A 27,621-nucleotide genomic window follows, 5' to 3' on the forward strand; every position below is an offset into this window, starting at 1 on the left:
CACACGCTAGAATCGCCGTCCGCACGTATCAAATGCGCAAGCGAACAATCTTTTTCAACGACGTCCATTTAAAATGGACTCGATATTGCCCGGCTGGGCAGCATCTTGCTGAATGCCATAATTAACGAGTACCCGGAGTGCACGGTAACGGTGAAGGATGCTGATTTAAGATCGCGAACGATCGTTAGCTGTCGTCTCTGCGAATGTAATCGAAATACGGAAGTTTAGCAGCGTCGAAGAATCGCGATGCGAATGAAGACAGGCACGCCGATTCGCGATTAGTCAAACCGATATGTACGTCAGTCGAACGGAAGGCTACGACAGGAAGTGATCGATCATGCGATCTCAAGGGTATAACGTTCCGAAGCGTTTAACATATAGTGTTCTCGGCCAAGGACAATTAATTATCTATCAATATAATTGTGGCATAATTGATATGCTCACAACTAACATGCTCTCCTCGGCAACAAAAGCGTTTGAAAAAAAACAAGTTTTTTTGCATAAAGATCACGTCACTTTTTCTCTCTGAGCAAGGTAGGCTTTTCTCTCCAAATGATAAGACGTCATTTGCATTAAGCAAATCTATATCTAAGGTATATAATAAATAGTTAGAACGTTTGACTTTGAATGACGAGAACGATTTGTACGAGAACCACGTGTATCTAATGAATGTATATATGTGTGCACATATACACACATGTTACATTTAGTTGTAAAAGATATATATTTGAAAATTAAAATAAATAGTATCTTTATCTATCTTCTCTTATGGACAGTCTTTTCTCTGATAATTGTGGAGCACGGATAAATGAAAGAGAGAAATTCCGTGAAAAATACTATTAAAACATTTGGGAGCGAGAGTGTCTTGATATAAAGCGAAATTATTATGCCAAGTAAAGCGAATAAGTTCCGACATACCAGGAAAATGATACACAATCTTTTAACCGACTTCGAGAAGACGTTAATTCTCGGTGGTCGGTGGTGCCGGGGAAAATAGAGAAATGCGTGTAGTTGGAAAAACACTGGCAAAGGGAAAATAAACCAGTTCTAGTTTAATTCAACCGCCGCCACGACGCCGACGCCACACATGGAGTCACGCGGTGCAGTTTGTGTATCGTGAGGGGAAGGAAAACGAGTTCACGGGAATCTCGGCTCGACAAACGGACAGAGATATGAATAGAGAGACATGTGCACGGCATTCTCTAAGAGAGATAAAAAAGTCGACGGGCAAGGGTGAGGATGAGGGTGAGGGTAAGGGTGAGCGGGAAAAAACGTGGGAGTGTAACGATCGAGAAGCGGTGTATTAAACAAAGGAATTAAAACGTACGTGACGGAAACAAAGTATCCCTTTTTTTCTGCGCGCACAGCCTTATATATTTGCGGTGGAATAAACTTATCGCGCGAAAGAATGGCTTTGTTGTTTTATCTCTTCCCGATACGGCCCGCAATGCTACCCGATAGTTCCTGTAAATTTGTATCCTTTCCGTTTTATATAAACATCCTGAGATAAATATCCCGTTTGGAAAGAGAGGAAATGATAATAATATTAATGTGTAAAATCGTCGAGCGAGAGAAAAATGTAAGTACATTTCTTTTGGAACAAATTTTAAGTTTTAACTCAGATTACGCAGTTATATTATAAATCCATTAATTTCTTCCGGAATTAAAGGAGAATGCTATTTCACTTCTAATTAAAAATGCCCACTAGAACTATCGACACTATACTGGATAGAAACATCGTGTACTATTCACAAACCAATCTTGTTCAAATTTGCATTTGGATTGTATCGTCTGCAACATTCGATTGGTACTTGTGCAACGGCAATGCAAATGAGAAACCTACTTGATAATTAACATATATCGCGAGGGACTTAACATACAGTTACGATCACTAAGAGGAAAATCAAGTTGGCGATGTTAATGACGGTTTTCGGTGTTATCGACTGCGACAATTAATTAACGTTTAATGTTTTTGACAGCCATAATGGAACGACATAAATCGAATGCTGTCATAGGTTCAATCAGCTTCGTTTCGATAACGGCTAAATATCGCTGTCTCCTAATATGCGCGATTTCGCGTTAAAGCATCTGCCGGCAGGAAAAGTTTACACGAGTCTTGAATGAGTTCTTAACCCTTCGCCCGTAAACTATAATTTGACTGGCATCGTCCGTAATCTGGGTCATAAATGTCCTGTCGTTATTTTGACCTAGTAAATAGTGTTCAAAAAATCTGAAAAAATTCTGTAATACTTGTATACTATCCTATTTTATAATCCCAAAGTTTATTTAGCGATTCATTATAAGATAAATTGTTTATAAATAATTCTTTATGCAAAAAATTGATAAAAATCCATTTTTATTAAAAAAATCATATCTCATTGAGTTTTAAATCAAAATAAAAAATTCCAACGAGGTTTTATAGTTAAATATGTGTACTTTCAAGAAAAAAATTCTGTATATGGGTCATTTTTAAAAAGTATAATTATTCTGAGGATTGAAAATGGCCTTTTTCGGGTTAAGGAGAAATAAGACTTTTAACGTAATTTTTACATTATTTTATTAAAAAATCATATAAAATCGTCTTTCTCGTAAATAATATCTGATATTTGTCGCTTGATCATCCATTGTACCCTGAAAGTACATGTAATTTCTTTTTACACGTGTTTTCATCCACTCAAATTTTGAGGTTATAGGTATATATAATATACACAATCATAAAAAAATATCACTTATATAAGTTAAAAATAACTGTAGTAATATGAAAATGACGTTAAATTAATTTTACTTACTTGCACGAAAGTCTGGCACTGTCCGTAAACTGGGTCAATAGTGGCACTGGACGCACTTTGACTCGCTGCTGGTCAAGCACACACTGGCAAATTCCAACGAAACTTTGGGCATGAGTTCTCCCCACTACCTACTTTTTTTACGAGGGACGGCAAGCCCCCCCCCCCTTTTCATTTCGGCGGTATTCTATCTTGAATTTCGGCTTGTGCCATTTATGACCCAGTTTACGGGCGAAGGGTTAATTGCGCACTCACCACGTATTTATTCAGCTCTTTCTCTCAATCTCGAAATATCTGTGTATTTCGTATAGTATCTGTACGCGTAATGTATGATGCTTCTATTCGATTATTCTCGCGAGCTGCACGCGGAACCTGAGCTGAGCGCTGTGTTAGGAATATGAGGCGCACGTGTGCGTTTAATTTACATATATGTAGATTTCATTCACATATATGCAATGCATTTATACATACGAGCACCCTATGCAAGAGAACCGCCGCGAGACAAATCTCGTAAAAAGGTCCGCGCAATTTCTCTCTTAACCGTTAACCCCATCCAAAGATTCAAAAGGAATACACGCCGACTGTGCGAAATGCCCTTTTTATTTTCTGGAGAAATCGGCGAAACGCGCGCACAACGTTTCTATTTCCTTGTATTAAGTTGATTCCGAAATTCACGCACTTTCTATAATTTTACACGATAAGATTCGAGAACAGCTAAATTCTTTAAATTTTTAGCTAACATTATAAATTTCTTTATTATTATCAATTTCATCTAGATTGAGTAAATTTTTAAATTATCTTGTCCAGATATGGGAGATGCGCTTGTGAAAAGATATATTGCGGGCTAATTAGATGCCGCTCCTGAAAAAAAAAGCCACGCGCGTCCACACGTGACATTAATCGAGTTATAGCCGACCATAATTCGATAGTAAAACAAAAAAGACACGGTAACAAAGAGATGACTATTAGTACATGTCAGGAAGTGCAATATCTTCGAAATAATTACGTCGTATGAATCATCGACATAATGACTTTCCCGTCACGCTGTTGTCCGTCGCCTTACAGAAGATGGAAATTCAGAGCGAAAAGAGTCGCTGTTTTGTAAATTACATTTTTATACGGCGCATTTTATGCTCGCGTTTTATTAACCTAAGAATGACCACGCTTCGAGATCACGCTGGGATATATTTTAATTTCTAACAAGTTGTCGAGTTAGTTTCTTGTCTTTTTTTTTTTTTTCATTTGCAGAATAGAGATGCCTGTAATATACATAAATATTTGCAATAAATACGTATATAACTAATCGCACACATATCAGTATTACGAAGACCGCGGCAAACTTATATGATTATAAACGAGAAAGTCAAGTGACATTTAAAATTCGACGATAAAAAGTTATTTGCTGGGAACAAGCGGTTATTTTTTCATATCCTCCGAAAGATCTCGCTGTTATTTATGCCAAACTGCGAAATCTCACCCTCCGTTCCTCTCTCTCGCAGCAAAATTCCGTTCCTATGTTACGGAGCGGCGTCAATAATCGCTATATCTTGGATAACGGACTGGAAGGCGGTGTGCAAGCATATCCCATTTTACGGCAGCAAATACGAGAGAGAGGATTCGCGGAGATAATGGAACGATCCGGAAGAATGAGACGGCACGAACGACCGAATCATAGCGACAGAGACCCCATGGGATCTGGATCTCTCTTCGACATCGTCGCTGGAATTCGCCGTCGAGCTCTTTATTAAAGAATAAACTCTCGCACCGAGTAGGCAGAAATCGTCTGCGTAAATCTGTATGTGTGACGAAATAAAAATCTCTTTTCGATAACAGCCGAGCGTATTCGATCGCGGCGAAGGAATAATACGAGAGAAAAAAAAAACGCCCGAACAGGGACTTGAACCCTGGACCCTCAGATTAAAAGTCTGATGCTCTACCGACTGAGCTATCCGGGCATCGACATGGGAGTTCCCTCTAGACTCTCACGCGATGCATCTATCGAAATTGTTTTCCATTCATTTAAGCAGCTCGTAAAAATAACACGTTATATAAAATTTAAAAAAATTAATTGGCAAAATAAGCTAAAAATAAATATTTAGTATGCATTTAATCGCATATATACATATAACAAATTAATAAAAATTTATATTTTATGTTCCTATTTGTTAAAACAAACTTTAGCCTCGCTCTGATAAATGTTATTTCTTTAAGAAATGCTAATAAATATCAAATGATAGTCTATTATGTGGCTTAGCGCATTATCGCCGCAATCCCTTGATTTATATTCATATCTCGGAGTTGGAGTAATTAACCATTTCCTAGCTGCGAGTAGAAGATAACGCTACACGTTCAGAGAACATTTGAGAAGGTAGTATTTGAGGCACAAACACGAGCCTGCGCCACTTGTAAATTACCAGCAACAGTAGAAGTTAATCGATCTTTCAAATTACTTCGAGGAGGTCTGGCATTCAGTTTCAATTTTTCAGGTCCAAACGCATTAACAGTACTACGCCAGGTTATAAATTACCGTAATTCTACAAGAGAAACGTGTTAAGCAGATGTACCTCGTATGCATAAGCGTTACACTGGATATCACTAAAACATGGTAATTATTCACAACTCATCATGTAAAAATTAAATCTAGAATTAACTGAAAAATAAAATCCTATCATAAATCTAGATATTAATTCGTTGTTAGAGCTTTACACGTGCAATTACTTGATGCAATGTAAAAAAAGGCAATGCCTTCTGACATCGCATTATCTTTAGTTTTGACAGCTGAGAACGGTGATGATAGCTGCGGATCAATTTGCGAACACAAGTCAAGGTCACTTTCGATTAAAAAAGAAAAATGGATTTATAACGCTACTTTGTTCATGAATCACTCACAAACATGCTGTCACATGTCGAAGTCCGGCGTTCAGATCCGAATATGCAACAAAGTTGTTAATTCACGTATCATCGAATTTTATCTTTGGTGAGATGAACAATATATTCGAAATCGTATTAATCGTGCCCGCGGACTTGTTTTTCTAATAGAAAAAAATTTCGTAAAATATTGATCAACTATGCATGATGTGTAATTTGACTACATTCTTAGAGAGATGTCGCACTATCGTTTATGTCCAACTCGTTGCAATGTTAGATCATCAAGACGCAATAATGGTTCACGGCCTTGACACGAAAAGTGATGACCGGGAGTCAAGCCATGGATTATCGCCGGTTAATTAAATACACATGCAGTTTCGTCGTGTTGGCTACTTGCACGAAGACATGTTTCCCGACGCGATTGTTTCGCGACTTAATAGAATAAAAAAAAAGAACATCGTACGAGAAGAATTCTCCTCGAATCCTATTTTATATATCCTGCGCAATGCCTTATCTGCTGCAGTCTTTCTTTCACTAGTGCATTATAATGGGTTTACAGTTCTTAATAATTAACGTGCAATCAAATTGCCAATGATTTACGATGGAGACAGGATTTTTATGTGAACAAAAGATTGATTTGAAGTCTAAATACTCTAATAATAAAGCAGTTAAAGCGTCTGTACTTTCTTCTCCGTGACACTCGTGATAACCCGAGGTGCCATGGACATCGAGAAAATGCGGACACTAAAAGATAGATGCATATATGACTAAAAAAGTGTGACTAAAGGATCTTCCTTGTCTTCGGCCCTATTTATCGATGCTTTTGTTCATAACATTTTATTAAAACAGTAGACATATTTCTGGTAATCTAAATAAATTAATAACAAACAGCTAATCTCTGGAATAATATTTGTCATTATAAGATATTTTATATCTTGTCACAATGTCAAAAATATTTATTTATCGACAATTACTATTAACCTTTTGTGATCCTATAAGTTAAACTCGACATAATGCGTTGCGATAACTTATTGCCCAACAATAAGTTCAAGGAAATGGGAAAAGGAAATGGAAGAGGCCTATGTCCAGGAGTGGATGAAAACAGGCTAGAGAAGAAGAAAAAGAAGTTCAAGTATTCGAATTGACGTAATCGGCAAACTATAATATTATTAGAATTTTCATAAATCTCTCCAAGTATAATAAAAATTCTTTGATTCATGTTATACCATTAGATAAAATCAGCCAATTAGATGAATTTTTGAAGATGAAATACTTAATCTTCGTTCATTTGCGAGAAATGGTTCGAATTATAAAGGGTTAAAACATTGTGAGCAAACCATAAGGGCTCTCGCGGTGCAGGGTCGTTGTCCAGAGCCAACAGCGCGGAGTTTCCCAACGTAATCTGGCACGGTGCCAGTGAGCCAGTGACTTCCCGATGTGTCAACTTCTCAACATTAGGAGTTACGATACGCGACAATAGATGCCCTGTTCAAAATAATTTCCCGACTCTCCTGAACAGCTGCAGCGATGACTAACGGTCGAATTGATCGAGGACGATAGACACAATGACGTTTTAGAATCTTGTTATCACAGCAAATATTATCACAAATGTACATATGCGTATACATCATGCCTTGGAGCAGAAAGCATAACTTTTTCTTTTAATTTAACGATACGAAAATACTTTCTTTTATATTACATTAATTGTATGTTATAGCGCATTACGAACAATTAAAATTGCCCATATAATAAAAGAATTTTGAAGATGCAAAAGATGCTGAAAAATGCCATATAACATAAGCAGAAGAACATGTTTTTCGAATAGCGAATTAAGTAATCAAATTTTTCCGCTCACGTTGTTATGCAATACGTGATAACAATGTCGAAATATTTCAAACAATATTTCACCAGTAAAACATAACATGATGAAATAATTGGCAATTATTGGCCCATTACAATTATCGTCACATGCAATACTATGTTAAATTCGCGTCATTTGCGCGATTAATGGAATTATACACGGGCGATAAGTCCGACTAAAATTGAATAAAAACAGTTGGATAACGATTAATCATCGGATACAACAAGATCCTTAGGCTACATCACGTGTAAAGTTGTGATTGAAGAATCGACAGCTTATTTTATCTGAAGCGTCTCAACATTTCTTGATCAATACGCATTTTGATATCTAACATGAGTTAGGATTAATTATAATTTAAATAATCTAGAATTTTTTCATATTTCCTCACACTTGTCGTTATAATGAAATAAACAAACTTATTAAATTAATAATTTGACATTTATATAGTTTTCTTAATTTTTCCATCAAAAATTAAAAGTAAAAGAATACATGTATCGGGTATAGTTGCGTGATGCACGATCGCCAGCTACATTCCCGCGCTATCACATCTAACAAAACCTAGCCAAGTCGAACGAAGCATCTGTGCGTAAGACTAAAAGCTCGGTGATTAACCCAGAAAACCCAATAGTCTTTCTCGTACGTCGACCTGCGCACAGAGAGGATGGGAAGGTATGAAGGAACGAGAAGAAAGAAAAAAACGAGATCCGATGCCGCCACTCTCTTTCTAAGAAACTCACTAGTGAGCATCCCTTGGAAGGGTGCTAACTACATCGAATCGCAGATATAGGTAGTTAATGCTACCCTCACACTGAGTCTCGGTGATGTAACTTGATCGACTCGCAAGAATTGGCCTTAATTACTAGCGTGCCGAACTGAATTCTTCTTCTACTTGTTATATTTTGTCGGACAACAATAAATTTTTGCAATAGTAAAAAAGTTAATAGTATACCATTAAAAAAAAACTGGTGTGCGTTTATTTAAATTTCGTTATTTTTAAGTAATCAGTATATACAAGAATAATTAAAATGCAATTTTGTAAAAAATATATCTATAGAATTAGAGAAAACTCTACTCTTAAGTTTGTAACTTTAGTATTATGCGTAAATATTACAGAATATAATATTAAAATTGTTTTTCCTTTTTTCATTCTCAATTACTTCGATGAAAAATAATATCCATAATTTGGCTGGGTAAACTACTTTATTTTCTGACTAGTAGTCGTAGAAATATGAGAAACTCTTCAGGGTCGTAAATCCAAGTTCATATAATAAGCTGTAAAAATATAATTTTTTTATGCGTAAACTTAAAGATTGGTCGCCTGTCCAAAGCTCTGCAAGGATATGATTTCATCGACGGTCACCAAGGGTAATCGACTATGTAATCAACGACGAGCGCTCGCAAAAATAATTGCATTTTTATACAAATATTGATTTTTGCTTATCTACGTGTGTATTTTTCCGAAGTTCGCAAACACGTAAAATCATTGCGTCGCAATCTTATCGTGGACGGGCCAGGAGTGGACGAGAAGCGTTGAGCGATATTGCCAACAGTATATTTCCCAATGATACATTCATACATCTTGTTGTCAATTCCATCGATATCACGTGTTGTTACAGCAAGCTTTTTATTCCATCCTACGGATCCTGTATATCCTTTTTCTTTATTACCCTTTTTTTACCCTATATCCTTTCTCTTCTATATAGATAAATTATTGATCATATCTACTATTTTACGCCGCTGTTTCAAGTTATTTGCGTTGACTTACATACAATTTTATTATCGTATATAATTTAAAAAAATAAAATATTTGCGTTGAAAGAGATACGTTCTATCATCGGTATGTGATGACCTCATGTAAAATATACTCAATACTTATTTAGAATTATAGCGAGTTCGACATTTTCATTAGGTATAGATGAATGCCGTCGTATCTCTCGTAGACAGGGAGGATACATGGGACAGGTGCGCGTGTCGTTACCGAGAAGGATGCCGAGAGGACGAATGGAATGTGAATCCGATGGTGCGGAATAGAACACCGGGGTGCCAGGTGTACACCTGGCACGAAGAGATTTATTTTCGATTGCAGTTTCACCGACTGCCGGTGCACCGGGGGCGGGTTACGCGGTGTCATGTATTTTTAGTGTTCGCACGGCATGCGGCACACCACCGCGACGTTTCGACACGGCCCAAAATAAGATGTTTATCGAACCGCTCGAACGGATCGCCCCGCGTTGGAAGGTTTTTCGGGGAAAGTAGATCGACCGACTATACGGGTGCGGCGCGGGGTTAAGCTCTTTTCACGAAGAGCAATCGTTCGCCCCCGCGTAAAACAAAACGCGCCGGAAATGAATGGGTATTCGCGCGAGTGTAGTGTTGAGCACCGTTGTATCTCTCCTCACTTCCGCAGTCAGTGTAAAACAATAATACGCAAACGTGCGAAGCTTGTTTGACTTTAAAGCAGGCCAGTTTATTTTTCTGGATAGAGGAATAATCTTCGCTCCATTTCCGATTCACCTAAGAATATCGCGGATTTGCGAATGGTTAAAATTCGACCGATTATTTTCGCATAGACACTCGCAAGCGCTCGCGATTATTTTGAGAAACGGTTACGTTCCCCGCGTGCCTTCAAAAGACAGCCTCTTTCATTAGAAACTCGGTAGATCGTTGACCTTACCGAACTTAAAACCGCACATGTTTTCTTATCGATAAACACAAGATTGCGACGTTGCGTAAGACGTATTGCGGCGTCTCAGAGTCTAATCCGTTTTCGATCGTCGGTGTGACGCATCGCTAGTACGCCGTACGATTTTTTTTTTTTAAACGCATATTCCGCGTCTATGAGAACACAAAGTGGCGAGTCTCGATTAGGCTTATCGCGCCGAGATTAGATACTTTCCGCGGGCGCGCACGCCGCCGCTGCGCGTTTATTGAAATGAGGTGATGGGATCGTGATTCTGTGTGGTAAACACATCGAATGTAAGGCGCGCCTTTATTTATTCGCGAATCGATCGATTTGCTAAACGCGGCCCCGGGAAACTGTACGATTGAGAAAACTCACGAATAATAATAGTGCGCTCATGCGCACGAATGCCATGCAGGCAACATCTTAAAAATTTTTCATTTTCTATCTAAAGTATTTTCCTTTTTGTCGCGATTTTCTACGTGAGATGTGAAATGAGTTTTATAAAATTGATGTCCAACTTTAAGTTACTTCCTAAATTTATATTTCTTTATGCTGTGTATAAAAGAAAAATAATATTCCCGGTAAAAATAAATTTTGTTAGAAAATTGACATTTTATATCTAATATTATAAACGGTATTAGAAAATCAAGATCTCATTTTGTCATAGTTTTACATCGAGATACGGAATTAGGTCAATGAAGCTGCATGAAACTCAAGTCCACGTTGCAGAGCATCCCGGAGCTACGAAGCAGCACACTGCGAAACTTCAAGCTGCTTATTGACTTGTTCTTTTGCTTCGTCGTGAGTTCAAGAATACACGAGTGGCAACAGATGGCGAGGACTCAAGAAAAGTTCATCTTAAGGAACTTAGTCGAGTCGAGAGTAATCCATGTGTTGATTCCGCCTTCGAGACAGAAGCGGTTTACTATTTACCCTTGTGCATTAAAGTGCAATTCGTGGACAAGCTTCTGCAAAACTTAATTCCGGAAAGCACGATACTTCTAAAATAAAAATGTATAAACGGAAAAAGAAAAAGAAAACATTGCGTAGTATAAATTTTGGCAATTTGGTGACACGCGCCACCGCACTAAAAGTAGATTCGTGTTTTATATTTTCGACATGTGTATATGAACGGAAAATAAATTGCGACCGACAGTGTGATACTCGAAGACAAGGATTCTTCACAAACGCTCGTCTAACTTTACCGATCACGCATGTCGCGCATGACATGTATAGGTCTGTCCGTGCGAAGTAAAACTGCACGTGTAGCGAGTTTATTACGACCATTTGCAAATGGAAAACGATCTGCGAAATATTCGCACAAATAGTATACAAATATATAAAATGTAATATATATATATATATATATATATATATGTATATATATATCAAGTTATATAATTGACATGTATCATGTTTGCCTTTCAAACTCATTAATGCGTAACTATTATGTCTCGAGATTTAAATAGCTCGTATTACTCTAGTCTAATAATGTGCGACTAAAAGAATATTCGATAATTTTGTGAAATTTATACATTATTCTTGTATTGTTTATGTTTCAAATCTTCAGTTTGAAAATCCTCCAATTCTCATATTCTTAAATTATAATACTGATGTGCGTCTCGTCTGGTCTATCAAAACAACATTTTTACGAGCTCAATAACTAACATTAGCTTTGATTACCCGCAGTCGTTCTAGGAAAGACATCTTCTATATTATTTTGTCATTTATTTGTATCTCGCCCTACGTTCGCGCAGAACGCTTTGTGAAGCGGAATCCGAGCCGTGTGTAAAATACCGTGGTGCACGAGGCCGTCACATGATAAAGTAAATCGAATCGGATATTTACGCACGTGCGGTATGCATGCAACAACGCTAAATGTGAGTGGCGAGCAACGGGTATTTCGGAGTATACCTGAACGCGTCTACACCTTATTGCCTGAGTGTTCGAGTGCCATTTTTTAGTGTCTACATCAAGAACGAGTTTCGGCAAAAATACAATAATAAGAGAGAGAGAGAGAGAAAGAGAGAGAGAGAGAGAGAAAGAAAGCGGATATCACTTCCAGAAGAGAAAAGAAGGCCAAATGGAAGATACTCAGGTTTTGCGTTACTTACTTTTCGATACAAATATCCGATAAAATAAAAAAAAATCGCAAAAAAAGAAAACGCAAATACTAAACGTTGCAAAATCAAACGTGTGCGTCGTAAAAGATTAACAAGCGTAATATTTCTGCCTTAGAGAACGGTGGAATATTCATAGTGGACAGACCGGGTGTGCTGTGCTTATTTCTCCTGTTTGCGTTGGCACGAACGTCTAGCATCATCAAGTGGTTGCTCTACATTGTGAAGCGTGCGTAAACCACGACGGATTTATAGATAGCAGAAATAATAAATGTCTACATTCGGGGCGTAATACGAGACGTAAAAGTCATCCGCGCGTCCAACGTTACGCAATCCTTTGACGAGAAATACATTAATGTAACGAATACAATTATTTATTTTCGTCTCAGTTGAAGATATCAGGATGACAGACGTAACTTTCTATTTTTATTCTTTGGTACGAAATATTTTCTCATCTTCTCATAAATCTTTCGGAAACGAAGAATGATTATTGACCAAAAATATCCTATCATCGAGGCCTCTATTATAACATTTTCAAGAGGTCATTTGCCCCTTATAATTATAGCAGGTTACGCATTCTCTATTTTTAAATGGTCAAGATACTTTGTGAATAGCGCCGGTTAATTTCCTGTCTATCTCGAGGCCTGTTCGAATAGCAATCGCCCCCCGTTGCAAAAAACGACACGTATGGAAAGCTGGTTCTTAATTAATGGCACGCCTAATATGCAAGGAACGTACCGCGGCGCGATCATTATTGTCGAACCTAACCCACCACGAATCGGATCTCGCGATCGTTCAGGCAATTTTCTTCTCTCGCGGAGTGAAAGCAACGCCGCTGGTAGCACAAACCGAAGCCATCGTGATACTTTGCAGGCAAGCGCGCCGCTTCGTGTCCGCTTTCTTAAGATCATATTAATTGCAAACGCTCGCGCCCGCTAATCACTGAGGGAGTTTCCTCTTTCACTCTTCCACTCTTCCACTCGGCGCGATCCCGGGAACTGGCATTTAATTGCAATGACCACCGCGCGCGAGAGCGACGGAGATGGAGTGCCGAGAGCGGAAAGGTGCATCTCGCTGTCGTTTTTCTCGCGTACGAGGAGCGCGATTCTATTGTGAGCGTAGCGAAATTATTCATGCCGGTGAAAGCTAGTGTTAGCGGAGATAAGATCCACTACAAACGCGATGTTTGTCGCTTTCTATAATTGCTAATTAGTTATAACCTGCCTGGTGCGGATTCGGAAATTTTTAGTGCGCTTTAAGTATTAATATCGGAAATCATTATATCCGTTTATTGCTAACGACTGAAATTATTTCTAAGAACTTCGATAATTATTTCGATATTTTATGTCTTAATTTTTTGCTATTTTAAATTTTAATTTCCTTCATCGCTATTAATGCGCTTACATCTTCATTAACAAACAGATTCAGCTAATCAATATAAAAAATTACGATATACTGCTAATAAATCACGATAATCAAATACACTACCGTAGCGAGCGGTGGGACAAGAAGTTATCACGAGAAAGTATAGACGTTTCGGTGAACGCGGCGCAGAGTAATTATAATTTACTGTTGGCCCGACGAATCTAACGATTCTAGAAAAGCGTTTCGCAATACGCCCCGTATAAACAAGCCAAAGATATCGCGCGCGATGTTAGCTCACACACAAAAGTAAAGATAGAATCTTTAACTAGTGGCGTGAGTTCGCAAGTACCAAGTGTAACGAACGGCCCGACTTTATTTTTGGATCACCGGGTACATCATCCTGGTTAATGACGGCCCGGTAGTGAATCTAGATTGGATCTCTCTCGTCAATCAAGAAATTGAAACGAAGATGATTAAGCAAGATATCGGTTTCCGGTTTGTTGTTTATCCGACGCGGTAGATTAGGTACTTGTTTGCGCGCTACAATTTTGTGTTATCATGCATATTATCATTCCTTAGTGATATTTTTAGCCAGTTTGAAATGCCATTCTTTAAGTATGTATGTATGTATATGTCGCAAATTATCTATAATCTAAAAATATAATGCGCGTTGTATTCTATCTCTCTACAAAATCTCCATCAAATAAAATTATCATAAATTATGATTGACTTGACATGATACTCGTGACGTCTCTATTCAAATTCAATGACTTTTATTTATCCAGAATAAATCCTTTCGCTATTTAGTCTCAAGAAAATAAGATATATACAATAAAACTAGTATGTGCACGTATAAGTGCGATGAATATATTTCTTGTTATCATAGTAATCTTGATCTACTCTGTCCTTGCACAGCGCACAGTATATCAACGATAATTGCGAGAACAAACGCGTAGCCGCGTTAAATTATTGTCTCCTTAATCAAGGCGGTAAGCTTCGGGCGCGAGTGTATTTGACTGCTTTACTTCGCTGTGCTAATCACGCTAATTACAAACTCGAATGTCTTCGCTTGCTCGTCCTCGTTAAATTGCCGACACCGAAGCCGCGAGTTAAGGAAGGAAATTGGCGAACCGACGAGCCGTGCAGATAGATGGATAGACAGACAGACAGACAGACAGACAGACAGACAGCTTACCGAATCTCTATTGGATCGAAAGATAAAGATTTGCTTATGGTAGATCGCAAATCGCATATGAAGAATTTATTATATATGCAAAAGAAGAAAAAATTTACGACAACTCTTCAATTCATTTCTGTAACATGACACAAAATTTTGCCCTGATTCAATTTTTTCATTCAATTGATTAACATTACAAGCAAGTAATTTTTCGTACAATTGGTATCTTTTGTTTCGATGAACAATGGAACAGACAACGCGATGACTGAGTCAAATGCATTTACATGATTATGCCAGACACAAAAAGTTACACTCGTCTGTCCGTCTTAACCGCATAAGGTGAACAATTCCTCATTGTATCGATGCACTGGCGTATAATGAGACTCAGTCCACGCGATGGGAATGCAATATTTAGTCCGATGTGGGAGAAACCATTGATACCGTGCCGTACAATAAAATCAATTGTCATGATTGGCGAAATTAACTCTCGCAAATATCTCGTTTATCTTGAAGATAGAAAAATGTATTTGGAAGGAAAATAAATAAAATCAAAAAACTTATATAGAAATAGTTAAAGAACATTTCCGTCCATATGAAATCTCAAAAAGGTTAACTTTTTCATAAAAACATTATTTAAGCAAGCGTCAGTAATTTAGCTTTTACAAACAAATAAAGACTTTAGAATTAATAGCTTTAAATTTGATATAAAACTGTTTTCGTTAAAAAGTGACGTCTATTGACAATCACTGTCTGTTGACGAATTCACGAATCGTCGCCCTATCATTAAAAAAATATTTTGCACAAACAGATAACGGTAATATTGATCACACAAATAACAAAACCTCACATGTCTCTTAATTACCTAATACCAAACAGTCGCAAAATCGCCAACCAAGATAATCGAGTGTCAAGTATAGTATAATCGAGTATCAGTATATATTTAATCTGTGTTAGTAAAAATATTACTTCTCTTAAAAACATATATGTGCGGTATATTCATGTTGCATAATTTATAATAAATGCTTTTCAAAATATATATTTTTCTATATAATAATAAATATGCCCTTTTCACATGAATCGAATCCTATTCCGGGAATAAATCTATATCACTATATATCACTTGTCGACTACAAGTAACTTTCTATCTCAACTAGTCGCTTTCATGACACGATAATCTCCTCATGTAACATTAATTAAAGATAGAGACCGGTTGGAGCCTCGTAACAAATATATACATATATGTTGTACTTATTATACTCTACCCGGTAAGTAAAGCGCACTAATCTGATGCGTATCATTAGTAATCTCGCGCTGCAACCTGAAACTCGAATCACGTTACTCACTTTAAGTAGAACCGCTGAAGTTCATTGCAAAACCTTGCACATATCTGTTGTGCATATTATATCTAAAATAAGAAAATTTATTAAAATAATATGTATCTGATAATATCTAATAATATGTATATACACATATTTAATAATAATCATGTGAGTACCTACATATTATTATAGGTATTATCAGATACATATTATTTTAATAAATTTCTTTCTTCAACGATTTATGAATACGGAAATATTTTCCTACAATCGTTTAACAATCACACTTGACTCTTCCGTGAAGAAAAGCATTACGTGGGAGAGATGAACGCAGCAAAGAATTTACGTAAACAAATTTTAATAACGAAATAAGATGCGAAAGGAAATAAAGATTGCTTAAACCTCGCGATAAACGAAACCAGAATACACGATACGCTACTGCGACCGGTGCATATTATGCAACGGGCGAGAGGCTCCCTCGTCTCCTCATTCTCTCCTACCTCTCCTACCTTCTAGGAGAAGCAACAAGTTGTCTCGTAGCGCATGACCAACGACGTTCTTTCCGCGAAAAACTCCGATATTTCCGACAACTCCGCCGCGGATTTATCTTATCGTGAGAGATTGCAAGACGCCGTCGTTGCTGCAAAATTCGCTACACGTGTCTTTACTTAAGGTGAGCGAGTACACGTAGATTCACGCTAACGCATACAACGGGGCAAATGCATTTCACGATACGATATATGTGCACGCAAACCGCAATTTGCAATCCCATAAATTGTTCTGAATTCGCCCGTTTCCCGAATAACATTTTACTAAGTTCTACTTCTATCAGAAACTCGTTCTTGACGAAAAAAGTTTGCCAAGTTCGACCAAGATAGCGACTTTTAAAAAATGTAATAAAGTTTTTACGTGCATTCCTTCATGGAAAAAATTTCGTAATTTTTAAATCTTAGTAAATTTTTAAGGGGGTAGTCTAGGTCTATTTCGCCATATTTTCAAGAATTTTTTTGTCATAGTAAAATGTATTGAAATATCTCGAAACTTTTATATATTATCTCACATATATTGAAGTACAAGTTGCAAAAATCAACTAAAAAGCAACTTTTTTGCAATTAAAAAAAGTCCGCCATTTTGTTTCTTTTTACCCAAAATGTTTAATTTTAGTACCGGCTACAGCCACTTACTTATATTTTAATATCCCGTTTGAATTTTTTGTTTCAGACGTTTCTAACTCGAGATATCATGTCAACATATGGGATACCCTTACATTTGACGCCATAAATAAGAAAAAAAAATTTTTTTTAATGTACTTCAATATATGTGAGATAATATATAAAAGTTTCGAGATATTTCAATACATTTTACTATGACAAAAAAATTCTTGAAAATATGGCGAGATAGACCTAGACTGCCCCCTTAAAAATTTACTAAGACTTAAAAATTACGACATTTTTTCCATGAAGAAATGCACGTAAAAACTTTATTACATTTGTCGCCATAAATAAAAAAAAAATTTTTTTTATGTACTTCAATATACGTGAGATAATATATAAAAGTTTCGAAATATATATTTCAATACATTTTACTATGACAAAAAAATTCTTGAAAATATGGCGAAATAGACCTAGACTGTCCCCTTAAATAATAATTTTATAACATTTTTAGTGTTTACGTAACAGGTTAAAGAAAAATCCAAATAAAGGAAAAAATTTGGAGAATGGCAGATAATTGATATTGCTAAATCTTCCCGACCAAAACCTTTTACGTTGATGTAAAAATTCCCCAAAACTTTTATTTTTGAGGAATCTTTTAGATCATCACATATTATAATTTTTCAAAAAATTTATTTAAATAATTAAATATGATGTGATGTAAAAGATTAATTTTAATATCTATCTCTATCTATCCACTGTTTGTTATACAACTTCTACATTTTAAACTGTTATGCAAAAATATATATAGCTGCAGTGTTCTCTCTATATTATCATTTTACATAACCGTTGTTGGAAGTACTTTGTACTATTACCACAGTAAAGTTTACATTACTCTGGCTTTTATAAAATTGCCCTCTCTGACTTTTCAACATTCCATAATAGCTCATTCCATAATAGCTGTACCGAGAACGCGTTTTAATGGTCGATAAATAAAACGTTGGTGTGTATATCGCCACCATCGAACAACATTTTAGGAATGTATTCCGGAGATTAATTCGACTCTGAAATTATAATATAAGAATATTGAGACTATAATAGTTTTCTAAGCTATCAAAGTTGGCCAATCGCCACATCGCGTAAAGTTCATGGGTTCAGCTATTTAAACGTTTTTCTGAAACGCTAATAAACTGCTATTTAATCCCTAAATAAATCATAAAACAATCATTTATATTTCATATAATTGAATTCACATATAAAACTCGTACGTTATTTTATCTTTATCTGGCATTTTATTTCGTTTTAAGTGATATAATCAATAATAATAAGAGAAATTTGATATAATCAAGTTATTGATAAACATCTCGAGTATTCGCAAATCGTCGCGTCGCGTAAAAGAGTCACGGTCGGTCTCGCTCCGCGTGTACTTGGCAGTGCCAAGTTGGCACGAGACACTACCGTGTCTCTTGATGGACTATAAGAATCGGATAGATGGGTTAGAAAAAATTAATATTGCATATATGTGAAAAAATGCAATTAATTATCATAAGTGCGTTTAAATAAATTACTTAGAATGTAATTATATAATCATTAAATATCCCGACTTCCTTTTATTTGTGCGTGTGACAAATTGAAAATTATTTTGAATATTGTTTTCAACACTAAGGTGATCTATAAAAATAGAAATGTATCCAAATTGTATCCATCTATCCGATTGTAACAACGCTCAAAATAATTAATATTTTACAAAAGTAATTATTATGCGCAAACAATTCTAAAACATTTAGGTAACAATTCAAAAAAATAAATCAGCTTAAGGTTTCTGCGCCATTACCTGATACTTCTTTGAGCTTCTCGCTCCTCTTAGTTTCCTTCGTTTCTCTTTAGTTCTTCAAGGCATTCATACACAACGTTCACTCACGAAAATCCAATTAAACACACGTAAATAATTAAATGTGTGATCATACACGATAGAAGAGCATGAAAAAAGTACAATTGCATCGAGCTATTATTCGTTGCACGCCACGTGATGAATAAACCTTGAATGGCGAGAAGTTTTTACAAATTATCAACATGCAAACGTCAAATTTATATCATGAAATCGACAAACTGAATTAAAACGGAATTAAATACGAGAGCATTGATTTAACGCGTCGCGACGCAACTCGAATCGGAGCCCAAGCCATTCCATAACCACGAAGTTGATGGTCGAAAAACTCGATATATCATCGGCGTCTTCAACTTGATACCGCGTGTGACATGATAAAGTCAAGTTAATGGTTAATTCAGACGCGATGGATCGTCCGAAGATATACAAATAAAATGCAAAACCGCAACGCGTTTAAATCCCGCGATATGTAGTATTATTGATAAACAATCGATAAATAATGATTATCGATGCGCTTATGAATTGTTAGAACATGCGATGATAATCACTAAATATTCTATAGCGAATGAGTCGCGTCTCGAGTGATAACAAGGTGACGGCACAAAGGGGCCGTTCACGCCGTTGCCTGCTGACTCGAGCGTCATGCGAGCGAATGACGGCAAGGTGAACGCGCGCCGTACATTTATACATAAAAATAATCGCCGAGCACTCTATGTCAATAATCGATCACTGCGACAAAATATTTACCGCGTTGTAAAGTATTTCCGTCGAATATTTCCTGTTTTGACATAATTTCGACGCACATAATGTGCTCTGATTGCATGTTGAATCCAACATTTGTACGAAGAATTAAATTCATCTTAACAGGATCGAAAATTTATTTCTGTAAATTAATATTATATTATATAATTACTTTTTATTCTAATAAAAAAATAAAACTATATATGATATTATGTTGGCCAACTTTGATGAAATGCTAATAAATCGAAGATTACTTTAATCTTAACAATTCAATATTAAATATTTCGCCTTTAATTAATCTCCAGAATCGTATAATACTTTTGAAGTGTTATACGATGATCGTGGGATATATACATTATTCGCGAGAATGATCAATCGTAGATAAAGAGCTTGTAAAAAGAAACCATTATGTAACGGCATAACGAATTATGTGATGTAAACGAGAAAAAAAACAAACGGCAATAACAGGATTAACAGACAACAGAAATTATCTTTTTTTACTCCTATCTTTTCTTTATCAGGGTATTTATGAATGTATATAATGTAGGTATGAATATAAAATTAAATTATTTTATGTTATAATTTTTATATACGCCTTTCCATAAACAAAGACAAAATTGATATTTGCCTAATTACAAAATAACTGTGCACAGAAATTAGAACATATACGTAAGATTCTCTTTCGGTTTAACGATTTCTGCCGCTATTCCGCCCAGCGGCTCGTTTTACAGAATTACGCGGCGCTAGACGGGAGCAAACAAACAGATAAACGAATCGTCGACTCGTTGACCCAGTTACCGCTCCTCTCGATAGATACTCATAGTTAGCCATAGTGGGAGTGACAATGAAGTCTCGCGTACGTGACACCATTCACCGTGCAATGAAAATATCGTTAGATAAATATGCATCGGACACGTTCGTGGCCGAGCATATTTGTAGCATATTAAATAAATATATAACGTTAAGAATTGTTTATATCGAAAGCCAAATTTAGAACCGTAACCAATCTGTGGAATGCAAATATTTGGTACTATGATAAATTACAAATATACGTGTTGATACATTTGTACATACATACAAGTATGATTTTAAAAAGAATATATATACGTATATATGTAAAATCTGATATCTACATATATATTCGGCATTATCATAATATATTTTTACGTAGATCCATGGTCAGAATCTTTGCTAAATATTTTTTATTTATTTCTGGTAACTATAATTAGTCATTAAAGTTATTCAGTGTTATATATAGTTTAATATAATAACTGTTATTTTATTCTCAATGACTGACGATATAACGAAGCATTAACCTTATGTAGCGTGAAATGATAACAGCTTGTATATAAAACCATCGCGCGTTATTCACCGAATTTATGTTCAGGAAGAGGAATTGTGTATTATATAAAACTCGCCCCGTGTAACGATAATACGGGTATTTTGTTTCGCGAAGCGTAACGCTGCAATTAAATAACGCCGCATTATTGAGTTTATGTAACCGGGTCGAGCAAAGCGGAACAGACCAATTAAATCTATTTGTAATATGCAAGTGATACCCGCGCGCCGGTTTATCATGCCGGGCCCATCGCGTAAAAGAGCCATATCAAAGCTAATGGTTTGCGTGAAATAAAGTGAGGAAATACATGCGGTATTTAGCGTTGATAAAACGGTGATCAAGGTGAAACGGGTTCTTATCTGGAGAAACTGGCGTATACCAAAGAAATTTCGCTCGTTTTCCTTAATGGACAGTAAACTGTACACGATACGCGGTTGCGATCGAAAAAACATTATTTTATACGATCAGAAATATTCGCTAAAGAGAAACTGACTTTGTGTGATTTCGTCGAGGAATGCATTTTGACGCGGCGGCCATTTTGTGGACAGTCGAAAAAGCACATTTATCATTTTGAAAAATAATTATCAAAGATGCAGCAAGATTTATAGCAAACGCGTTAATATTTAAATCGATAATCAACAACAACGCGTACGCGAGCGTAAACCTACCTATTATAATAAACCGCGGCGACGGCAGCTATACAACGCGTATTAAAACTCAACGGCGTTATGAATTTTCCGCATACGCATTCGATGCACGTAGTAAGAGAGATATCGCGAGAACGTCAAGTATTTAATATATAACATTGGCGCAACAGCACCTCGGCCGACCTCAAAACGTTCGCAGCCGGCTGTAAAATGGCTTTTCTTGACTTTCCCATGGCAACGTCTGACCTATGAAAACGTCGTGATCGCGCGCAGACATAAATTCTGGGATCGCGAGCGAAAATATACAATTAAGCGCATAATTGATTTCGACAAAAGATGATGCATCTCAATAAACATTATTTTTATAAATATATTTTTCGAATCTCACTTGTGACTAAAATTCGCACTTCGTGCTTTAAAGCCAGGTGATTCGACAATATCTTAGCAGTACGTGCGTGTTCGTACATTTTGATTTTCTCTTTAATGCGTAACGTTACGCACTTTGATATCTCAGGGAATTTGTCGAAAGTGCGCATCTCCGCGAGGAAAGATCTTCATATAAGTTTCCATGGTTGACAAGACGGCATGCGCATATGCCATCTTTTCGAAAGCAACGAATCTATTAATAAGAATCAATCGCGTCCGTGTCTCCTTGAGGCTCTCGCGTATGTATGTATTATGTACGCTTCCTACGTGCGCTTAGCATACGAAAGATAAGACACGATTGTCGTTGTCCCGTCGGCGTTTCGCACGTGTTCTCACTACTCACGCATGCACGCACTCGCGCACGCATTCAGTATTTATGTACGATGGTACTTTTGATGCGTGACATCATCTCGCACGACGAACCGTGATGGTGGCACCATCGAGCAGCAGCTCTGCGCTTGCAATTACCACACAGCGTCCCAAGGTCCGTCGTAAAAAAACCTACCGCAGAAAATCCATAATTCTCGCGTGTGCATAAGCGAAGTCCGCGAAACGACACGCATGTATACGGAAATTTCTCTTCTCCCCGTCATATTTACATATAAATATGTAACGAGTCTAAGTAGATAATAAATAGATGAACAATTTAAATAATTTAGTCTCCATAAGTAGTCACGAAGGGGTAATACGACATAATAAAAAAGCTGACATTTTAATCGAGTATAATGATTTTGTTTTCTTTTCTGCGAAACGTAGCGTGCTGAAAGCCTCGAATCGTGTTTTCATGCAGCTTCCTTCCGCGAAGAGAGGGGAGACAATGCCATAAGTCATCGAAAGTGCCACGCGTTCGTTCCGGCCGCGCGAGAGATCTTTGATCCATTATTATTGCAAAGACGACTAATGAGCGCCGCGCAATCACGGAGGGAAGTGAAACGAGGCTTGATAAGCGTAACTCGTTACAGCCGGTTTTACGATAATATTACATAGCTCTGCGTAGAACGGAGTTCGATAAACAATACGAGTCGGCGCGATGCGCGAGACGCACGATAATGCAGCGCGGCGCGTAAAAATGGCCGGCGCGTGAGTGCAATGCGTTCATGCACCGATTTCGTTGTCGGTCGTCCGCCGAAGGCGAGGCGATAAACCGGACGTATCCAGCTACACAATTTTCGAGCTAAATAGATAATATATCCCGTGGCCTCTGATATAAATAACGTAACCGCCATAAAAGCGATTTGTAGACGCGCAGTAGTGTAGCTATAACATTTTTTCGCCCTATTTCGCATGTTCGTTCATCTCTCATTTTATTAATATAAAATACTGTGATAAAGTACTACACAAAAAGCCGAGTTCACGCGCATCTATATATCTCTCAAATATAAAATAAATCTTCTAAAGTAACAATTAGAAAATAGAAAATGCCTAAAGAAAATTAAAAACGTATTCTAGTTAAATTATTACATTATCAACATTTTCTCACGATTGCTTGATAAAAAAATAAAATAATGAAATATTACTTCAATTACAGCTACAGTTTCTTAATTTAAATTTCATCCTAATATGGATTTTACACATGTGTAGATAATACTTTCGTCGTTCCTGACCGATTCAACAAATCCAATTAAATCATCTCATTATCAGTTAATTCAGAAATAGTTTTGCGAAGAACTCTTACAGACGTTAGATAATTTCGAATATTTTCATTTTCTGACATGATGTAAAATTAACTCAATAAAATAGGAAAACAATCCTGCACGACGATACGACGCTTACATCGAGAGCATGTAAACAGAAAGTGCATCGAAAAGCGCGTAGCGTAAACCGTCTTCGAAAATTGCGAAGATTACATTGTGGAAACATCTCGCCGGTAAGTGTGCACGTGCAAGTGCGCACGGTATCACGTGCTACCGCTATTATTGCTCGATAAACAAACGCGCGTATTTTCGAGAGAATAATCGCGCGCGCGCACGCGCGTAGTATCGTGCTAAGTGAGACACACAACGAACAAAGAGGAATTATATTAGAGGCGTAACAGCACGCGCCTTTGATTCACATTTGGACACGGGCCCAGGTATTTCCGCCGACGCGTTTATTACACGTTCCGAGCAGCAGCGGGCTAAATTCTCTTTGATCGAATCGCGCTACGCAGCTGTCTGTGAGATGGCCATCTGTATCTCATTAATCATTAAAAAAAAGTGCCATCGTTTCTCGAGTCAATACAGTATTGATTAAATTAGCACGTCTGGTCACTTTAATCATAATTCTTGGCTCGCGATCGACTTCAATAATATCGTTTAATGAAACGTCAGTTTCCTTTTTCCACGAAGGGAGATAATAGAAAAATACTCGGAATTCAATCGCTTCCCATAAATGCGCATCCTCGAGAACAGCGACAGCTTCATTAGGCAGACATCGCGCGCTGACGCTATTTATAGAACTTCGCGAGTATGCAAATAGATCTGCCAAGCAGCGAGGAAAACGGTCCTTTGGTCTGCGGTCGTAACGATTATCTATCCGATTGAAAGCGATCCAATCACCATAATAACGCATTAATCCGCATTAATCCGTATTAATCTGCTGTTTAATCAGATGCGATCGTTCGATGAAATAATCTTCGCGATGAAAACAACTGATTTGGATAGCGATACCCCGCCTGTTCAATTTAACATCATTACTAACCGTGCACTTGCATCTTTATACTCATATCCGAAGAACGAGCGAAAGGTCAACACGTGCGACACCGAACGAGCTCGTACGATAATGCTAAGTAGGCGCACACTTGTGTGCCGCGGCGCTTATGTTCGCAATGATGCACCGCGTATCAGTCTTCAATAATTAATTAACTTCGTATTGATTTATTCTGTCACGTTGAGGCAAAAGAATTCGCGATTAATCACCGGGTCTGGCTAAAACATTACTCCAATTCGAATCGACTTCGAGGAAGTCTCTTTCAATCAACAGTTTGCGTGTCAAAAATATTCCTGTAAAAAAAACTCATCTCGTGTATCTTATTGCTTAAGATCCACTTCACTCTTAAAAAACCGTGTTAAATCGAATTGAACTCATTGTTGCCTCTTTTCCGCGATGCTGATTGATTCTCTTGTTTGGCTCGCTTCGTGCTGCGAGAGTAACTGTCAGAGCGCGGGAATCGTGTGTTGATAACTCACAAATGACAAGTTATCGTGATTAATTTTGGTTATCTTGATGCGTGTTGTTAAATAAATGTAAAGATTAAATTTGATACACGTTATTAAAAATATGTATATAATACTCGAGAACAAAAGGCGCGCGCTTGGTCATATTCTATTTATATATATATAAATCCTTTTTATTTATTATTTCAAATAACGTCGACGCTCCGCATTTCTAGCCAGCGTTTAATAATAATTTCAGACTGCGTCGCGTGTGCATGCATAACGCATGGTGCATGTATAATCGTCTTTAAAAGGCACCCAGTATCTGGTGCGAGGCACGAATCACCAGACGCGCGAATGTGCGACGAACAAACGGCGTAGTAGATCGACACGTGGCTCGGATCGGTCGAGGTCGTACGCAGTGGCGCGTACAGGTCATTCTGGGCCTACGGGCTGTACAGGCCCATTTCAAGGACTCTGCCAAAAATAGGACACCTCCAGAAGACTCTCCATCACTGCGAGATCCGGCGCGCTTCCGGGTCCCTGCGATACCGTTACGTTATATGTTGGATAACACGTAATGTTTGTAATTTAATGACACATCCGAATTTAACTATCGCTATACCTGCAACTGACAATGAGATGCAGAAGAGTGCAAGAAAATTTAATCTTTCGAGCTTAAAGCAACGCGCATTGAATCGGAATTTAGACTGTTAAAGGTTCGGAAATTGTGTTCGAGCGTGGTATAATAAAGACGCGAATATGTCTTCGCGCGCGCGCTTTTTCTGCAAAATGTCTGTGCATGGAGGCGGATTGCTGTCACGTGTATGATCGCACGAAAATAGTCGCGGAAACGGATGGAGAGCATGTAAAATCGTAACTCGCATTCCAGATACAGCCTCTTGTGATCACGATATCAGAATGCATACTGGATGCCCCAAATTGTCTCTTTTTCCTTTTGATGAAGAGAAGTTACTAAAATTAATAAGAAACAAGTAAAAAGGAATGGCAGTTTTTGAATTACAACGATTAAAGATTAATTTCAATAATTAATCTTTAAAAATCGGACTCTACAAAGAATTCCTCTCTACTGTCTGCATGTTTTCCTGTCATTATCATTGTACAAATATTTATAATAATATCAATACAATACAACCGTAAGTAAGAATAGATTTATCTGTAAGTTATCTGAATGTAATATTGGTTCTCTCCCGAGATATCACGCGATTATACGAGCTAAAAAAGAAAGATTTTATAACGAGGATAACATTATGGTCTTAAAAAAAAACGGAAGATCAGGACGTTGTTCATTTCAGCCATTGCGAAACTGTATAGTGAGCAAAAGCACGCACGACGCTATCTTTTCGAGCGACCTACTTCGATCCCTTTTCTACGATAGAAGCTAGAGAGCCTGGGAATATTCAGATAGAGTAATACAGCGACGATAAATTAACACTTTGCAGACGTATACACATTGCGCCACATATCAATCAGAGTGATATATGCTCTTTATTGTTTACTTCTACAATCGAATTCGCCGTTACTTCCGTTGATAATTTCCGATTTCAATATAATTGACATAATAAACTATAAATGAGGCTCATAATTGGGAAATCCGCTCAGTAAACAAATTAAAGATTAATTTACTTCAAATAAAAAATTATCTTTGCTTAACAAATATTACTACATTTTAATTTATAACTTATTAATAGTGTAATTAATAATAATTTACGGTAATTAATTAGTGGTAATCTAGTATTAATTAACAGTTTACATTACAAACAAATCAATCAACGCTTCTCTTATCCTTTTCCAAACCGTTAATTGGCAATTTAAAAAATAAAAAGGGACTGGAGAGGTGTACGTGTACAAAGTTACAATACTCCGCCTACAATCGCGCACGAGGAAAAACATCTCTTACCGAACATTCACGCGAGTCTCGAAGTCACCGCGAGACATATATAGCGAAGTGGCGTGTGTATAACACGCTTGCACATGACTACATATAGTCTCCCGTATACGGCGACGATGCGTGATAACGGGGCGTTTGACCCCGGTGTATCGCGAACTGAACTATAATCCGCCACCGCGATGACGTAGCCGCGCTATAATATTTTAG

At 37.1% G+C, this 27,621-nt stretch overlaps 1 protein-coding gene, 1 long non-coding RNA gene and 1 other non-coding gene across 3 annotated transcripts in view; all 3 read right to left on the reverse strand.

Annotated features, from left to right (window-relative positions):
* Window positions 1-27,621, reverse strand: part of LOC112463098 (sestrin homolog) — a 147,549-nt gene that overhangs the window by 66,725 nt on the left and 53,203 nt on the right. The window lies entirely within an intron of this gene.
* On the reverse strand, window positions 2,541-3,030 carry LOC112463100. Its single transcript, XR_003041742.1, has 2 exons — window positions 2,790-3,030; window positions 2,541-2,631 (listed from the first exon to the last, which is right to left on the reverse strand). It is a non-coding gene; the product is annotated as an uncharacterized LOC112463100 (long non-coding RNA).
* Trnak-uuu lies at window positions 4,669-4,741 on the reverse strand. The gene has a single exon. It is a non-coding gene; the product is annotated as a tRNA-Lys (tRNA).

Source organism: Temnothorax curvispinosus, unplaced genomic scaffold, assembly GCF_003070985.1.
Source record: "Temnothorax curvispinosus isolate PA1 unplaced genomic scaffold, ASM307098v1 QBEX01013028.1, whole genome shotgun sequence".
Lineage (NCBI taxonomy): Eukaryota > Metazoa > Arthropoda > Insecta > Hymenoptera > Formicidae > Temnothorax > Temnothorax curvispinosus.